Source organism: Anolis carolinensis, chromosome 3, assembly GCF_035594765.1.
Source record: "Anolis carolinensis isolate JA03-04 chromosome 3, rAnoCar3.1.pri, whole genome shotgun sequence".
Lineage (NCBI taxonomy): Eukaryota > Metazoa > Chordata > Lepidosauria > Squamata > Dactyloidae > Anolis > Anolis carolinensis.
The window spans coordinates 131,572,963-131,589,932 of record NC_085843.1 but is presented as its reverse complement, the minus strand read 5'-3'; the positions used below and the strand labels follow the sequence as shown (position 1 = coordinate 131,589,932).

Sequence of the window (16,970 nt, the reverse complement as noted above, 5' to 3'; positions counted from 1 at the left end):
ATGCTAAAGGCACCCTTTTCCCACAAATGCTTCCATTTTTTTCACATTTAATATAATATATACCTTATATTCTGCTTTATCTCCCTGAGGGAGCTCAGAGCGGATTACAGGTACATATATGGCAAACATTCAATGTTGTTATACAATTGACAAAGACAGACAGTACATAAACAAAGGCAAGACTTCCTTCTTTTTTTATCTCCAGCATCTGGCTGTACTCCACTTGGCCATGGAGAAGTGCTGTTGTTTCATTTTCCACGCCAAGGAGCCTGTCATCCATGGATGCCCTTTCTGGTCAGATATTTGCCAGGATGTTTTTCAGGGCACCTTCTTGTCGGCAGGATTTTCTATAGCTGGTGGTTTACCCAGCCTTGTTCAGAATGAGTTTCAATATTTGGGTTAGCATTGGATGCGATACAGCTTGTGGCGGGGCTAGGTAAGGTTTGATGATTGCCCTCTTGCTATTGCATATCTCATTGCAGCTAAGTGCATATTTTGTGAGAATATCTATTTAAAATATGTATTTAAATAACATCTAATACTTAAAAACAATTTCAGAATATAAACAGAAATACATTTTAAAAGATGACATGGGGAAACATCATAGATGACTTCAGAGGGTGGAATACAGACAATCACTGCATAAGAGTGTATATATATTGAAGAGACATAGGCAAAAATACCTATCAATTATACAAAGTAAACATAACATCATACATGATGTGCTCACATACTATTAAATACATGATATGGGGGAACAAATAAGCTTGCTTCTAAACCAAGCCTATTTACTATCTGAAACAGATCCTCCTCTTTAATAATGCACAAGATTTTTCACAGGGTAATATATTTTTCTGTCTTTAAGTCATAAGAATTGAATAACACATCCCCTTCTTATTATCTTTTCCCCACTAAGTTTTCTCAAAACTCTGTTGAGGAAACCTCTTTTGTCTAGCACGATTCTTCCCACATCTTATTGACATGGACAAGATTCTTTGAGCTGTTAAGAGTGACCACATGTTCTCTAGACCCTTGTCCCTCCTGACTTATCAAACTTGCTAGTAGGGATTGGCCGAGGGTTTCACAAGGATTATTAATGCTTCATTGGAACAGGGGCAGTTATCATCTTTTCTGAAAAGAGCAATTGTAAGACCGATTCTTAAGTATCATCCCTGGACTCCTTGATATTAAAGAACTATTGGTCTATTTCTAAACTCCCTTTCAAGGGCAAGGTTCTGGAGAGAGTGGTGACTTCTCAGCTCTAGGATTTCTTGGTTGAAACCGATTATCTTGATCCTTCGCAGTCTGGTTTTAGGCCTGATCACGGAATGGAGACAGCTTTGGTTGCCTTGGTGGATGACCTCTGCAGAGAGCTAGACAGGGGAGTGTGTTCCAGCTAGTTCTCCTGAATCTCTCAGTGACTTTCAATACCATCAACCATGGTATCCTTCTGGGTCGGCTATTCAGAATGGGTCTTGGGGGCACTGCTCTCCAGTGGCTACACTCCTTCCTAGAGGATCATACCCACTTGGTGATGATGGAGGACACCTGCTCGGACCCCTGGCCATTGAATTGTGGGGTCCCACAAGGTTCCATTCTCTCCCCTATGTTTTTCAACATCTACATGAAACCTCTGGGTGAGGTCATCCAGAGTTTTGGAGTTGGGTGCCATCTCTACGCAGATGACACTGAACTCTGCTATGTTTTTCCACCACATTCCAAAGAAGCTCCCCAGATCCTGGAGCAGTGCCTGACAGCTGTGACAGACTGGATGAGGGCCAACAAACTGAAACTTAATCCTGATAAGACAGAGGTCCTCCCGGTCAGTCATGGTACCATCGGGGTATTAGGTGGCAACCTGTGTTCAACCTGATAGATCCAACCCAACATCACTCACAATGATTGAATATTAGCAAGAAAAAAAACCAAAAGAAAATAAGAACAAAGTACAGATGGAATCAAACATAAAGTATAAGTTATGGATTCAGAGCCTGGAAACAACTTCATGAAATAGGTTTCTATATTTAATTTCCTTTTAGATTTAGAACAGATTAACTACTTGAAAGATGAAAACTTGAATTATATTCAATTTTACAATATTGTCCATGCTTTTCACACAGTGCACATATCTTACCTCCTTTTCAAATCTCCTGATGATCTAACCTTAGAATCTTATCAAAAGTTTGTCCATTAAGTAATATGTCAACAAATCAAGCACATAACCTCCTCTAATTGGAATCAAGGCACTACAGTTTCTTTGTACATGTCAACTTTCCTTCAGATATTAGTGAAAGAATGAAAGGAAAAACAAAGGCACATGCACATATGAAATCAATAATAAAAAGAAGAGAAGGAGGATCCTAGGTTCAGGATGACTGTGGTGATAAATCAAGGGATGTGGTTCATTATGTCAGTAGCACCCCATTTATACTGCCATATAATGCAGTTTGAAACTGCATTATATGGTCAGTGTATACTTATATAATGTAGTTCAATGCAGTTAAATTGCATTGTATGAGTTCTAGACTGACCATATAATGCAGTTTGAAACATTATACAGTGGTGTAGACTGGGCACCAGATATTAGGGCCACAGCTTCAATTCTGCATTTACTGGCCAGGGCATTATTCTATCATCAGGACATGTGTACGGTGTTTGTATTATGACATTGATAATACCACAAACATAGAATACAAAGCCTTTACTTTTTTCAACAACATCTGCATGATAAAAAGAGATAAAATGTGACTCCTCTTCTATTTGAGAACCAAGAAGAAACATTAATGAACACCGGCTGCCATCTGCTGATAAAATTCTGAACTGCTTTTCTGATACTAGCCAGAAATATGTTTCATTTTTTCTTGAATTGGAGAGAAAGTACATTAGTGAGTCTAGAGAGCTTATATAACTTACAAAGCTATTCAGCACAATTATGAAACAGATTGGGGAAAAAAACAGGCATAAATGGGCACACATTTAATGTTTGATTCTCCAGTCTATAACCTGTTCCTCAGGGCTTTAAAAGTCATTTGTGAATTTCAGGAAGTGATAGTTAGTATAGGCAGTTCCCAAGTTACAAACAAGATAGGTTGTGTAGGTTTGTTCTTTTTAAGTTCAATTTGTATGTAAGTTGGAACAGGTTTATTTCTGAAGTGTAACTCTGTATAGATAGATATGCTTTGAATTGCATAGGGAAGGGTGAACACTCCTGTGGTGTTTGTTTTCCTGTCTGTGCCTCTGTTCAGAAGATTTTGCCTCATTTCTGTCTTTATGATAATTGGATTTTGAAAAAAAAAAGGCTTGTTGTGGTGTAGGGATCTTAGTCTGAAAATGGATAATAGGAGTTATTCTCTGGTTGAGTTCTTACCATTCAACAAGAGCCTCCGGTGGTCTAGGGGACAAAAGCCTCGTGACTTGAAGGTTGGGTTGCTGACCTGAAAGCTGCCAGGTTCAAATCCCATCTGAGGAGAGCGTGGATGAGCTCCCTCTTTCAGCTCCAGCTCCATGTGGGGACATAAGAGAAGCCTCCCACAAGGATGGTAAAACATCAAAAAACATTCAGGCGTCCCCTGGGCAATGTCCTTACAGACGGCCAATTTTCTCACTCCAGAAGCAACTCCGGTTGCTCCTGACACGGAAAAAAAAAACAAACCACTGACCACATAGGCAAACTGATGAAGAAACCCAACCTACAAACTATCTACAGACCTACTAAGAAAATCCAACAAATGCTACGGTCAGCGAAGGACAAGAGGGATCCTCTCACCTCTGCAGGAGTCTAGCCTATACCATGCAGCTGTGGACAAGTCTACATAGGGACCACCAAATGCAGCACCCAAACACGAGTCAAGGAACATGAAAGGCACTGCAGACTAACTCAACCAGAGAAGTCAGCCATAGCAGAGCACTTGATGAACCAACCTGGATGCAGTATATTATTTGAAAACACAGAAATGCTGGACCACTCCAACAACTATTATGTCAGACTACAATGCAGTTTCAGAATTCAGTTAACTGCATTGAAGCACGTTATATGGTTAAACATAATAATACACAATGGTTGAAGGATTTAAATGGAATTAAATTTCTTAACTGGACTTCATTGGTTCCACATGCTTGTGGATTTCAATGGCTTCTCTGCAATAATGTGGACAAGCATGTGGACAATTTCAACAGAAAGGAGGAAACCATCAAAATCAGAACAATAAATAAGGAGCAACACTCTGAAAAAAAGAATTCCAGACATGAATCAATCAGGGGCAGCTAACGACTCTGAACAAAGGATTTCCCCAGGCCAGGATATGAAGCTTGGAAGGCCATTTAATGCTAATCAAGGTGATTAATTACAACATTCACATTGGCATCCAACAGACAAAAGTTCTTTCCCCCACCCTAGACCTTCCACAGATATATAAACCATAAATAAACAGGGTTTGTATTATATAAAAGCAATTAAAATATCTCAACCACTGTTCTGGTTGATGGAACCAATGAAGTCCAGTTAAGAAATTTAATTCCATTTAAATCCTTCAACTGTTGTGTATTATTATGTTTAACCATATAACGCGCTTCAATGCAGTTAACTGAATTCCGAAACTGCATTATATGGCAGTATAGATTGGATCTACACCAACCATATAATACAGTTCTAACTGCATTATTTGGAAGTGTAGACTGTCTGTTTAGTGTTCAATTTTTAATCCATCAAACCTTTAAAAGACTTTTGGATACAATGCCACACCCTCAAACTCAAAGGTAAGAATGGTAAACTTGAAAGAGCTTCCCTCGGAATGTATTTATACAATGTAGGCCATTGTAGAATTGATGCAGCGATTGACGGGAACTGATGCCCTCCCATGTGTTACCATTTCATTAATTTTTCCATTCTCTGAGCAGCTGAAGATTTGGATAATCATGACAAGGTTTGTTTTAATGTTGAAAATGCTGCTTGGGTGTTTGTGGCTCGTTTCTTTTAATTAATTCATAATGTCCCTCCTTTGCTTTCATGCCATCTGCATTACAATGGGAGAAAGTGACTTGCTGGTTTGCACTGGCACATGGCCAAGCAGACAGGATAACACCCCCTCCCCCCCCCCCTGTGAGTTTCTGTTTTGTGAGCATGAATGTGTTTGCACTATTTTCGTCAGCCAGAAAAGTACAATCAGGTGAAGTTGTTTCCTTTATTCAGAAACCCCAGTGAGAAAATTAAATAAGTATTTTAATATTTTACAAAGTGGGCAGGAACATCTGTTAAAATCCAGTTGGATGAGCACTGGACCAACAGAGTGGAAATACGTTTTGTCAGGGCCTGTCGACTGGGATATTTTTCTCAGCTACTTTCTCCATTGTTAATCTTTCAGCAATCACATTCTGTGTCACTGCGTGGCCAGGGCCATTTCTAGTCACAACTCAGAGCTTCCAATAAGTGTATGTACTTCAGGCTTGCATAGCAATAAGGAAAGTTCTCAACTATATCCACCCACTACCAGTCCTGTGGCTAAGTTTTTTTTTTCTTCTAGCCTTAGCTGTAAAGAGCTGAGAAAGCAAAATAGTGTCATTTATTTGGCAGCAGATCTTTCTAACCTTGGAAGCTAAGCAGGATCTGCCAGGGTTAATACTTAGAGGAGAGATCGCCAATGATTACCAGGTGCTCTAGGCTATATTTCAGAAGAAGAAACCGCCAAAGCCAATTCCTTGCCTAACTTCATGAAATACATGAAGATGCTATAGTTTGACAGGCAAATTGAAGGGACACACACACACACACAATTTTCAATGTTTTCCCCCATTTTTTTCTGTTATAGCAATAGTTATTTGGGTCAACATCCAACTGTGATCAAAATATTGCAAGAGGACTAAAGACCCTAAAGAAATAGTTTGTTTACCTTTTGTGGAAGAAAATATATGAATCAAGTTTACCAAGAAGAGACAGGAGCTACTACTTTTTGTCTGAGGAATCTTGATCAAATTAGACATACAATGCAATCATATGCATGTTTTCTCAGAATCCATTTCCACTAGATTTAATGGAATTTAGGCCCAAGTAAGCATGTTTCAGTATGCAGCCTCAGGACAGTTTTGGTGCCTGTTGAATTAAAATGTGTGCTGCATTATTTTCCCTATTTTCCTCGTGAGCATAGTCATTATATGTATTGTTACTCCTGGACATTGCTCTTTTGTTTTTATGTCCCCTTACTGTTTACTGCTCTTTGTCCTACTACTTACTAAAAGCTTCTTAAGTCAATGACACATGTTTCTTTAGATATGTCATGTTATATTGCACATGGTTCTATGGCACAGTCATGATATAAATTTCAATAGGTAATTATTTTACCCTGGGTTTTAGTCAAGAACTATAGAGAACTATCTAACATGCTGAACCATTCCTTCCGAACAGATTCAAAACCTGGGGTAGTTATTTTAACATTCAAACTGAAGCTCAAGATGCATTCTTATCCTCATTAACATGAAGACCACCAAGCACCATTGATTGCCGTAATAATTATGATTATTTTACTTTGTGTTGAGAAGACATGAGGATTGGCTTACACATTAAGTAGATGCTCTTGCAGACAAAAAATAATTCCAACATTGAGAATGCTAATTCCATGGTGATGGAGCAGGAAAAGGGATGGAGGGCCCATCTACACAGGCCACAAATGATGATACCCATTTAAAGTGTGGCACTCTTGATCAGCAGTGCCATGGTCCACATAGCCAGCCACTGTACTTCATTCCTTCAAGTCGTCCCGGCAGGAGGATAACATCCACATGTGCCAGCAACACTGGAACCAGTTCAGCGCCAGTGGACTTCCATCCTTTTCTTGACCTTGTTATTCTGGGCTTTGTGGGGATCACTGGACACAAAAATGGCATTGGTCACAGCCTGCACCAGTATGAAGACAGACAGAGTAATGAAGTGATGGGAGAAAGGGAAGGGGTAAAGGAGGAATTGTTTCCCCCTTTTTTGTTACCTCATTCCCCAATCAGCTAGTCCCTCCAGCTATCATAATTAAGGGACTTAGGACTTCATATCACGAGGGGGGGGGGGGGGAGGAAGGAGGTGGAATTGTCTTCTTTGTATGGCATTTCATGGAGATCTATCTTTAAAGAAGACAGAGAATTTACCCACCCCCCACTACACAGGATCACCTCCTCCTGTTTCTAGCTCAACCATTTGCTTAATTTCCCATCACGCAGGCCAGGAATGTCTCCACCCATTCAAGTAGACCAGCACAGTTTTAAAACACCCCTTTCAATGGGATCCCCTCCTTTGAATCTCTCCTCTTGAGGAGACCAGCACACAATTAAAACACTTATTTTCAATGGGATCCACACTGTCTTTAAACCACTAATGGTGACAAAAGGATTATGGAGGGAAACTTCATAAAATGAAATGTAAACAGAGAAATTCACCACTTCCCATCACAAGCAAAAATAACATTTTAGGTATTTCTATGCACAAGTCAATTCCTTACCAGCTTTCTAATCCTCCCATTTTTACCCTCTGTGACAGGCCCGTAGCCAGGATTTTGTTCCGGGAGGGGCTGGGATTTAGGTTGGGGGGGGGGGCGCTGAGCGGGAGAAGGTCTACCCTAGCAAACCTTTTGTATCGTTATTCCAATACCCCCATGCATATGGGATATATTGAGCATGGTGATCAGATCATGATATGAATAAACATAACAGTTTAAATAATAATTGTAAGGCCTTCTCGCAGACCACCCTGCTCTGCGGAGATGGTGCTCCACGAGTAACCATCGAACATAGTCCTGCATCATTTGATAGAGGCTGTCTTTGAGATATGTAGACATTTAGGAGGAAACCATATAATAATGTCCTGGGTGGTGACCAGTGCTATTTTCATGCTGGGTAGACATGATAAAGCCCAGAATGGGGCGGGGGGAGGGGGGAGGACTGCAATTTCACTTTCCTGTGCTGCCACATCCCAGAGGAAGTGTAATGGCAATATAAATTACCATGGCTGCTTCCAAATAAGATGCGACCCAGCTGTTTACGTTGGCCACAAATGTGTATACCACAACTTTTTAATGTATAAGAAGGCAATATGGAGTCTATTAATCACCAAACCACCTCATTCAACCTGTGTAGATGGGCCCAGAGTTGCTCCAACTTGCCCTTCCTATTTTCTTTTTCAACAGAATAGTGACTGCTTTGAGCACACTCTCTTTCAGGTATTTCTTGAATCAAGCCTTCCCATATCCTATTTTGGACCCATCCTCTGATAACAAAACCAATGCTTTGTATGTATCTATTATATGCCCTGCTTTTCTCTCAGCATATGTTTACAATAAATTAAAATAAACTACAGCTAAAAGGAAACAAAACCCCAAAACAAATACTATTTTGCTTCCCCCAAAACAATTAAATTTTAATTCTATTAAAACCCCAACCAAAGAAAGATTATCGTAAGTATATGGCTGAGCCTACATGGGCCCTATCAATGGTTTTATAATGAAAATCCTTATGGCCAAGCTTCTTGTACCTGTCATGTTTACATTTGTTTGTTTATGGCATTTGCCATCTCTTAACTCACTCTTTTTAGGTGATACATATTGGGTAAAAAAAAAACTTAAAACATTAAAAATTGACGAAGGGTGCTTCTACGCATGCCTAAAACCCAGAAGAAACTGGGCTAAATGGGGAAAGTGTGTGCAGAATTGGGCTAACAGTTGAAAAGTATGTATTTAAAAGTCGTGCTTAAAATCTGATTCCGTCTCAAAAATGTACATTTTTTACTGACAGTATATTCCTGCAGTCATGGAAGACACATAACTTCCTTCTGATCTCCCTGTGTGGACATTTTAAAATCTCAAAAAAGGTGATTGGCTATTTAAAAATGCAGCCACGGACACACAGATGGCTAAACGGAAGCAGAGTTGAAAAGCTATTACGATCCGAACTCTGCAACCATTCCTTTGTTCTAATGTTTATAATATTAAACAGAATTTGAATTTATAATTGAGTGGAGAGAGAAATAAGAAATCTGCTTATGTGTACATTAGGATCTCTGCATGAGCACATATGAGGTCCAGTGCATCTCAGAGAGACTTAAAAAAAACTTCCACCAGATGTCCCCTATTCCCCTCCATCTTGCGAAAAAGAAGGTGTGAGGACACCGGGGGAGCATTTTCCAGGACTGACAGGTCTGTGTGTGGACTTTTTGTCAGGTTCCGGGATTTTTTGCTCCACTTTTTAAATCTGCTTTTTTACACTGTCTAGATGAACCCTAAAACAAAACAAAACAAAAAACCCACTCCAGGCTTCTCTGATAGTTGCTTTCTCCTCCTCCTCCTCCTCCTCCTCCTCCTCCTCCTCATCCTGTGCCTTAAAGGCATTCTCAACTTATAGTACTAAGGTAAACCTTTCACAATGGTTTTTTTTTTTTTGCCAAGAATTGTTCAGAGGGGATCTGTCACTATCTTTCTCTGAGGCTGAGAGATCGCGGATCATGGATTTTCATGGTCAAGCAGGGGTTCAAACTCTGGTCTTCAGTGTCATCATCCAAGGTTTAAAGCACTAATGCCATATTGACTCTACTTATGTTAGATTACTAACCATCAATAAACTGCACTGTGAATACTGAGGAGTCTGTTCTTGATCCAGCCAGAACTAGTGAACAAACCAGATGCTATTTATACACTGATATCTAGGTCAATAAGCATTTTAGGCTATGATTTTCTCCAAGTTTTGTTTTCATTGTCTGTTGTGGTCTATCAACTAATATCTATTTTGCATAGCCCATGGGTCATATTAAAGAAAGGGGAAATTACATACATTGACTTGACATCTAGGTTCTATTCACAGGGTTATGTATACCTCTGAAAAATGTGTCTGTTCTTTGCAATCTTACTGTGGAATGTATTGAGATATTGCAGGTTTGAGAATCAAGCAACCTTCTTGATGTTGTTGGACTGCAACTCCCAGGAGCTCTAACTAACATAGCCATTAGATTTCATCAACCTCTGAAGAGTCTCACATTTCCTATCCCTATCTAGTTATATTTTTCCCACTTGTCAGTTAACAAATATCTATGACATATTGCTGCTAATAAATGGAATGTTCTCGGACATTTTTTCCCTGAAAAAAACCCAAGATGACACCTCTGACACCAGTTCAGAAGTCTCCAAGAAATTCATTAGCATTATTACACTGGACTGGAAATGGTAACTAACAATTAAACTGCATAAAAGGTCATCATACGCATGCAGGAAACATACAACTCCTTTATTGCAACAGATCTACTTATTCTACTTGGGAAACTTCAATGTGCTGGTGAGAAAATATAAATCCCTATAAAGTTTGAGTACAGTCTGTTTTAATGATCATATCAGTCTATATGAGTCTGTTTATAGTTCTGAGATTTTTACAAAAAGCCCTTTTCTCAGGGCTATTCTACAATGGCAAAAATCCAGTGTAGATGGCATATTATCCTGGGGTGTCCAAACAACACCCCCAGGCTAAAACATTTTAATGCTATTTACACCCAGGTTAAAAATACCTGAAAAAACTTTGCAGGTATGGGAGCTGTGGAGACAGATACCTGGGGTCTCTACCCATGATCCCATGTGTCTGTCTCCAATGATCTTCTACAACCTTTAAAGAATGTTTCTCTGACTGGGTTTACTCTGGTTTTCTTGGGGCATGTGTCCTCCAATGTTTTACACCAATGAGTTATCAACAAAAATACCCCAGTATAGTACATTGCAGCCCATCAAATTGTTTCAGCCCATTTCTGTTCTCCAAAGCCTATTAGGTTAATATGGACCTCTTCCTTTTCAAAACAGAAAGTAATCCATCCGGTGACTTCCTGCTTTGAAAAGAAAGGACCATGTGGTCACTAATAGCTATGGAAAGAAAGAAAAAAGATCCAGAAGGGCTTGAATCAGATAAACAGGATCTTAAAAAAAAAAGTTAAAATGCTTCTTAGGGCCCTTCTACACATAATGTAAAACCCAAAGTATCTGGGTTAAAAGGGGAGTTGGGTAGTTAAACAACATTTAGCCAAAGTGCAGGAGGGATTAAGAGGTAAAAACATATATTAAAAAGGTATGCTTATAACCTGATTCTAGCTAAAGAAAATGTGCACCTTTGCATGATTGTATAGCCCTGAAGTCATGCAAAACATGTGCTTTCCTTCCCTCTTTCCTGTGTAGACTGCTCCAGTGCATGTATGCTTTTTAAAAGCCTGAAATAGCTGATCAGCTGATAGGGCTGTCAAATGGACACACAGGTAGTTCAAGAGAAGCACAAATGGAAAGCAATTGTTACTCTCTAAAAGTCTTTCTTTTAGACTTTATCATCTTAAACAGAGGTTGAATTAACAATTGGGGTAAGAGAGAGATTTGACAGAGGTGTTTTTGTTTTTTTTTAAACTTCCTCTGTTATATGCTGGACTTCATATGCACTCATGCAAATCTGCTTATATTTATATTAAGATATTTGCAAGTGCGCATATATGATGCTGCCTGTAAGGGGGGATTTTTTTAAAAAAAACCTTCCACTGGATTTCCCCCATTCACACACCCTCTTGATCCACTACAAAGGCTAGGAAGATGCTGGGGGACCATATTTTGGGACTGATAGCTCTATATGTGAACCTTCTGACAGGTCCTGGGATTTTTAAACCCACTTTTAAAATGTGGATTTTGGTACTGTCTGAAGGAATCCTCAGAGACAATTAGCAATTTGGTCCATTTTTAAAACATCAAGGCAAGGGGAAACAAAAACAAGGAGATGAAGCCCCATAAAGTCACATATGGTTGACCATCCTTAATTTGTGTGTGCGTGTGTGTGTGTGTGTGGGGGGGGGGGGTTGCTTTTTTTTTTTTTTTTTGCTGCTGGCTTTATCTTAATTTTGTTTGTTTGAATATGTCTTGTTTCAATATTCATTGTTTCTAATTCATATTTTAATATATTGCAGATAACCAGAGAATTCTACTTACTGGGTATTCTAGAAATTTAATAAATATTTGCAGCTAATGATATGAATGTCCCTGCAACAAAAAAGGAAAAAGTTAGAGAGGGGACATTTCTGGAACCATTGTGTTTTGCTGTTTGTCATTGTGAAAATAAATATTTCTCCTTTGCTTGCAAGTGCATCTGCTGCAGCTGACAGTATGTTGCTTGTTGATTGAGGAGAATGGTGGTTTTGTCCTTCCATTTCACCTAGGGCTGGCACAGATCAATCACTCTAATGCTCAGGCAGCCCAGTAGCATCACCACCCCTCAAGAGCAAATGCACATTAAAAGCATACTGATCAGTACAACCAGAATGAATGTACTATACTTAATTAAGATAAGATTTCAGGTTTTGTTTTTTAAAGACCATTGAATTTAATTGGGTGCATATATCATGGGTTTTTGTTAAGAAAATAAGAAAATATTTTTTAGAGCAGATCAGTCCTTGCCAGTGCAAACCAAAGGTCATTTAATGCATGTAACAATGACTATCCAGATGCCTCCAGCATGCTCACAAATAGATCATAAATGCAGCATGTGTTCTTTTTTGTTTCTGTTAGCATGTGACACCTTGCAATGTTCGGTTTCTGAATAAGGTGGGTACCATCATGTTAGTGACATACACAGCAATAAGTGCACCTTATGCCCATGTGTGTGTTTTTAATCACTGCAGAAGCTATTAGTTTCTTTCATTCTCTACAGGTGGTTCCCAACCTTTGCTCCTCCAGGTGTTTTGAACTTCAGCTCCCACAATTCCTAACAGCTGGTAAACTCGCTGGGATTCCTGGGTGTTGAAGTCCAAAACACCTGGAGGACCAAAGGTTGGGAACCACTGCTCTACAACAGCTAAAGCCTCCCAATTTGCCATTGTACTGCAACAATTTCCCACCCTCATTCCATTGTATATGGAGAAAGCAAGGGATTGAATAAGCAAGCATCTCGCTGGAGTTCCATCACCAGATAAAGGCTAATGTCACAAGCAGTTAAGATCTCTGGAGGACCCCCACTGGATGTTAGTAGAAGATGACTTCAATCTGTGTCTGGTGATGGAAACACAGTGAGATCATTTTCTGATTACCTACTCCTGCACTTTCAACCAGCAATGGGGTGGAAAAAGTGGTCAGAGTGTAACAGTGAGTCTTAGGACCTTATCACATTAACATCGGAATTCGCCACTCATCATTGTGAATCCATGGGGTCCTGGTGTGGGGCATAGAGAACTGGTTGCATCATGCACTGAATCACTCAACTTCTTCTTTTTTATTTATTCATTTATTTACTTTTCTTCCACTTTTCTCCCATGGATGGGACTCAAAGAGGCGAACAAAGTAGAAAAAAACAACAACATAATACAGATAACCATCATCCTCCCAATCCAACATGTAATCAATAAATCAATATATTGCATACAACACAAATTACATAAATATAAATAAGCCTAAAAGTGATCACATATACCATTCTCATTAAGATCACTATGCTGCCTCAGGCCACTTACCTTTGGCCCCATCCCATGAGGGGAAATGCTTGCCTCCCGGCTTCCCCTCATTGTTGCAAATGCTACACGGGAAGCCTCACGTGTTGCCATGGTGGCAGCGTACACCGCTTCTTCACTCCTTTGGCCACAGAGCCCCGCCTAAACTAGATGTATGTCATATAGTGGGCTCCGTGGTAAAAGGGGAAAGGAAATGGTGTATGCCGCCCCCATGGCAATATGGGAAGCTTACCATGTTGCATTTGCAACAATGGGGAAAGTTAGGTGGCAAACACTCCCCCCCCCATAGGATGGGTCCAAGGTAAGTTAGGTGATGCAGTGTGTGGGGGAGTTCCTGTTTAATGGTGTAGACCTTACTTTAAAAGTACTTGTCGTACTCCACAAACTTTGCTTGTGTGACACAAACTTTGATAAATGGGTGGATGACAATGTCCCTCTTGCCACAACAAATTTTTTGCTGTGTAGAAAACTTTCCTCATGTTTTACAATAGAAGCAACGAGGAACCAACATTTATAATCTGGGAACAAACCAACATAAAAAATTCCTTATTTTCTGAATGCAGGGACACACAGAGATTTGAAGATCCGAATCTTCTGGCCAGAGCCGGGTGATTCCTGCATGCTTTTATCTCACGGTTTTTCGGTTTTGTAGTGATTCCTCCTGCTTTTTCAGCTGATGTTGTCTAGCCACCCTCCATTTTGAACTAGGAGCTCCTGGGATAAAGGTATTGTGTAGATGGGCCCTCAGACAAAGATCTATAATTTATGGAGGCCTCTGCCATTTTCATCTGTTTTTCTCTCTTTCATATCATAGCCAACTTATTGAGCAAAGTCTTTTAGATGCTCTTCATAGCATTTTCATTGAAAAGCTGCCACTGGAAGAAGGAAGTGAGAACATCTGCATTTGCTACCCAGTTGCCTGCCCTAAGACCTGGATCCACTCTAATGAATCAGAGCAGTGTGTTTAGCATTCTCATATATGATAAAGAGAGAGAGAGAGAGAGAGGAGAGAGATAATGTTTAATAAATTCTAATTCTTTAAGTGTGGTGATGACTTTCACCTTGGATCAAAGCTTATAATTAATACTAAATAATAATAATAATAATAATAATAATAATAATAATAATAATAATAATACATTTATTTTTGTATGCCATCTCCCCAGCTGGGGACTCAGGGTGGCTCACATGGGGAACAAGCCCAATATAATCACATAAAATCATAAAATAACAATTTAGACATCAGAAAACACAATTTAAAAACAATTTAAACAAGTCATAGTTAAAATCAGAAGAGTTAAAATGTTAAACAATCATCCCACCATTAAAGGTCCAATATAGGATAACATCTGGATGATAATCAAAACTGATTTAGGGAGTGTCTATTACAAATAGGACATACATCAAATAGAACAGGTAGGGAAAATAAATCTGAATGGGAATCAAACTAAAAAGTAAGCAGGGCAAGTTTCAGTGTAGATATGGACCAGGTTATAACGGACTTGTCTACTCAAAAGCACAACAGAACAGCCATGTTTTGAACTGCTTCCAGAAGACAGAGAGGGTTGGTGCTAACCTTATCTCCCTGGGGAGGGAATTCCAGAGCCAGGGAGCCTCCGCAGAGAAGGCTCTCTCCCGCATCCCCACCAACCGCATTTGCGAAGGGGGAGGAAGCGAGAGAAGAGCCTTCCCGGAAGATCTTAGAGAGTGCACAGGTTCATAGGGGAAGATAGGCTGGTCCCGAACCGTTTAGGGCTTTATAGGTAAGCACCTGCACCTTGAATTGGGACCGGAAACTTAATGGCAGCCAGTGGAGCTGTTTAAACAGAGGAGTTGACCTCTCCCTGGAACTGGCTCCAGTTAACAATCTGGCTGCAGATCTTTGAACCAATTGTAGTTTCCGTGCCATCTTCAAAGGTAGCCCCACGTAGAGTGCGTTGCAGTAATCCATACATTATGAGCAACATCATGTTACATATTAGGTAATGAGGGCATAACACATTATTTCTACAAATCGATATTATGACTGGTTTTCAGTAATAAATATGCATTATTTCTAAAATCCTGTTTGTGCTCATTTTTGTTCAAGCGTGTTTTTTGTGAAAAGATAAGCTAAAAGAAATTAAAACTAATAACTCTTAAAAGTTATTGGGAATGGTCAGCATGTTACTATGAAAAATAATGTATAGCACTGTGTGCGTGGATATACTAAGTTGCAGATAGTGTAACTGATCCATTTTTGATGTCAATTTAATACTTGTTTTTGCTTATTTGAATGCCCTTTCATGTGTGTGATAAAGTGATAAAGTATAGCCAATAAAGTGTCTTCAGCCAAGAAGTTGCATGAGATTTCTTGTTGTGAATTCCAAGTTCTGATGACAGAACCAATGGTTTGTAGTAAATGAATGTGTCTGCCAGAAATATTTCTCTTTCAGTGGTTTTTTGTCATAGTCTCAAACTGACAGGAACTGTAAGTCATGTACTGGTGGAGCATATGGCTCTTTGCTATAAGCCAGTGCCCTGTTCTATAAGTGCAACAGAGGAGAATGAGACTTTGAGGTTTTCAAAGTGTCTTTCAAACATCTAAACTGACCTTCATAAAGTTCTGTTTAACAAAGCATATATGTTACCAGGGTAGTAATGGAAAGTTGAGGAGCAAAATAGTTTGTGACAGTAGAGTACCCACATTTGTGGGTTTGACTTTTCAGGAATTCATTAAAATTGTCTCTTTATTAAAGTCTATCTTTAGGTGTGACCCTACAGTCCTCTGGAAGTCATGAAACAGGCTCCTCAGCATGGAAAATGGAACAAGAGCACCTCCCCATGGCCAGAGTTGAGTATCGCCTCCAGATGCCAGAGATCGAAAAAAGGGAAGGCCTTTACACCTTTGTTGTTCACTGTGTGTAAAAGGCATTGAATGTTTGCCTCATACTGTAATCCTTCTGGGGAGATAAAGCGGAATATAAATAAAATGTATTCTTCTTCTTTTTCGTCTTTTTATTCTTATCCTGGAGAAACTAAAGATTTCCTATAATACTGCTCTAGGGAACTCATCACATTAAGGCTGGGATTGGTGTGGGGCATGGGGAATGCACATTGCCCACCTTCCCCCTCACCTCATCCCATAGGGAGAAGAATCACCACCCGGCTCCCACCCATTGTTTCCTATGCAACACAGCAAACCTTCCATATTGCCACTGCTGCCTCCTGTGACACTTCGACTTCACTTGAGGCATGGAGCCGTGCCAGAAATAGATCGATGTTGTGTGATGGGAACTGGTGGGCACCATTCATCAAGTGAAGTCGAAATGTCAAAAGATGGGAAATTTTGTGAGTGTTTGTGGGACATTTTGAATTAAGAAAATGGGAAGGATCTGGGTTTTTTAAAAAAATAAGTAACAGAATTATGTGGCCAGATACAAATGCAGGAACTATACTTTCTTCATTTTCTTATATAGATAGAATGGTTTATTTCTGCCCAGCTGCTATTATT

General features: G+C 39.6%; 1 long non-coding RNA gene across 1 annotated transcript in view; it reads left to right on the top strand.

The window, feature by feature from the left end:
• LOC134297587 (uncharacterized) overlaps positions 1-16,461 on the top strand; it is a 163,766-nt gene extending 147,305 nt beyond the window's left edge. The window contains exon 5 of the long non-coding RNA XR_010004383.1: positions 16,216-16,461. This is a non-coding gene — a long non-coding RNA (uncharacterized LOC134297587). The remainder of the gene's footprint in view (positions 1-16,215) is intronic.
• Positions 16,462-16,970: the final 509 nt, after the last annotated feature.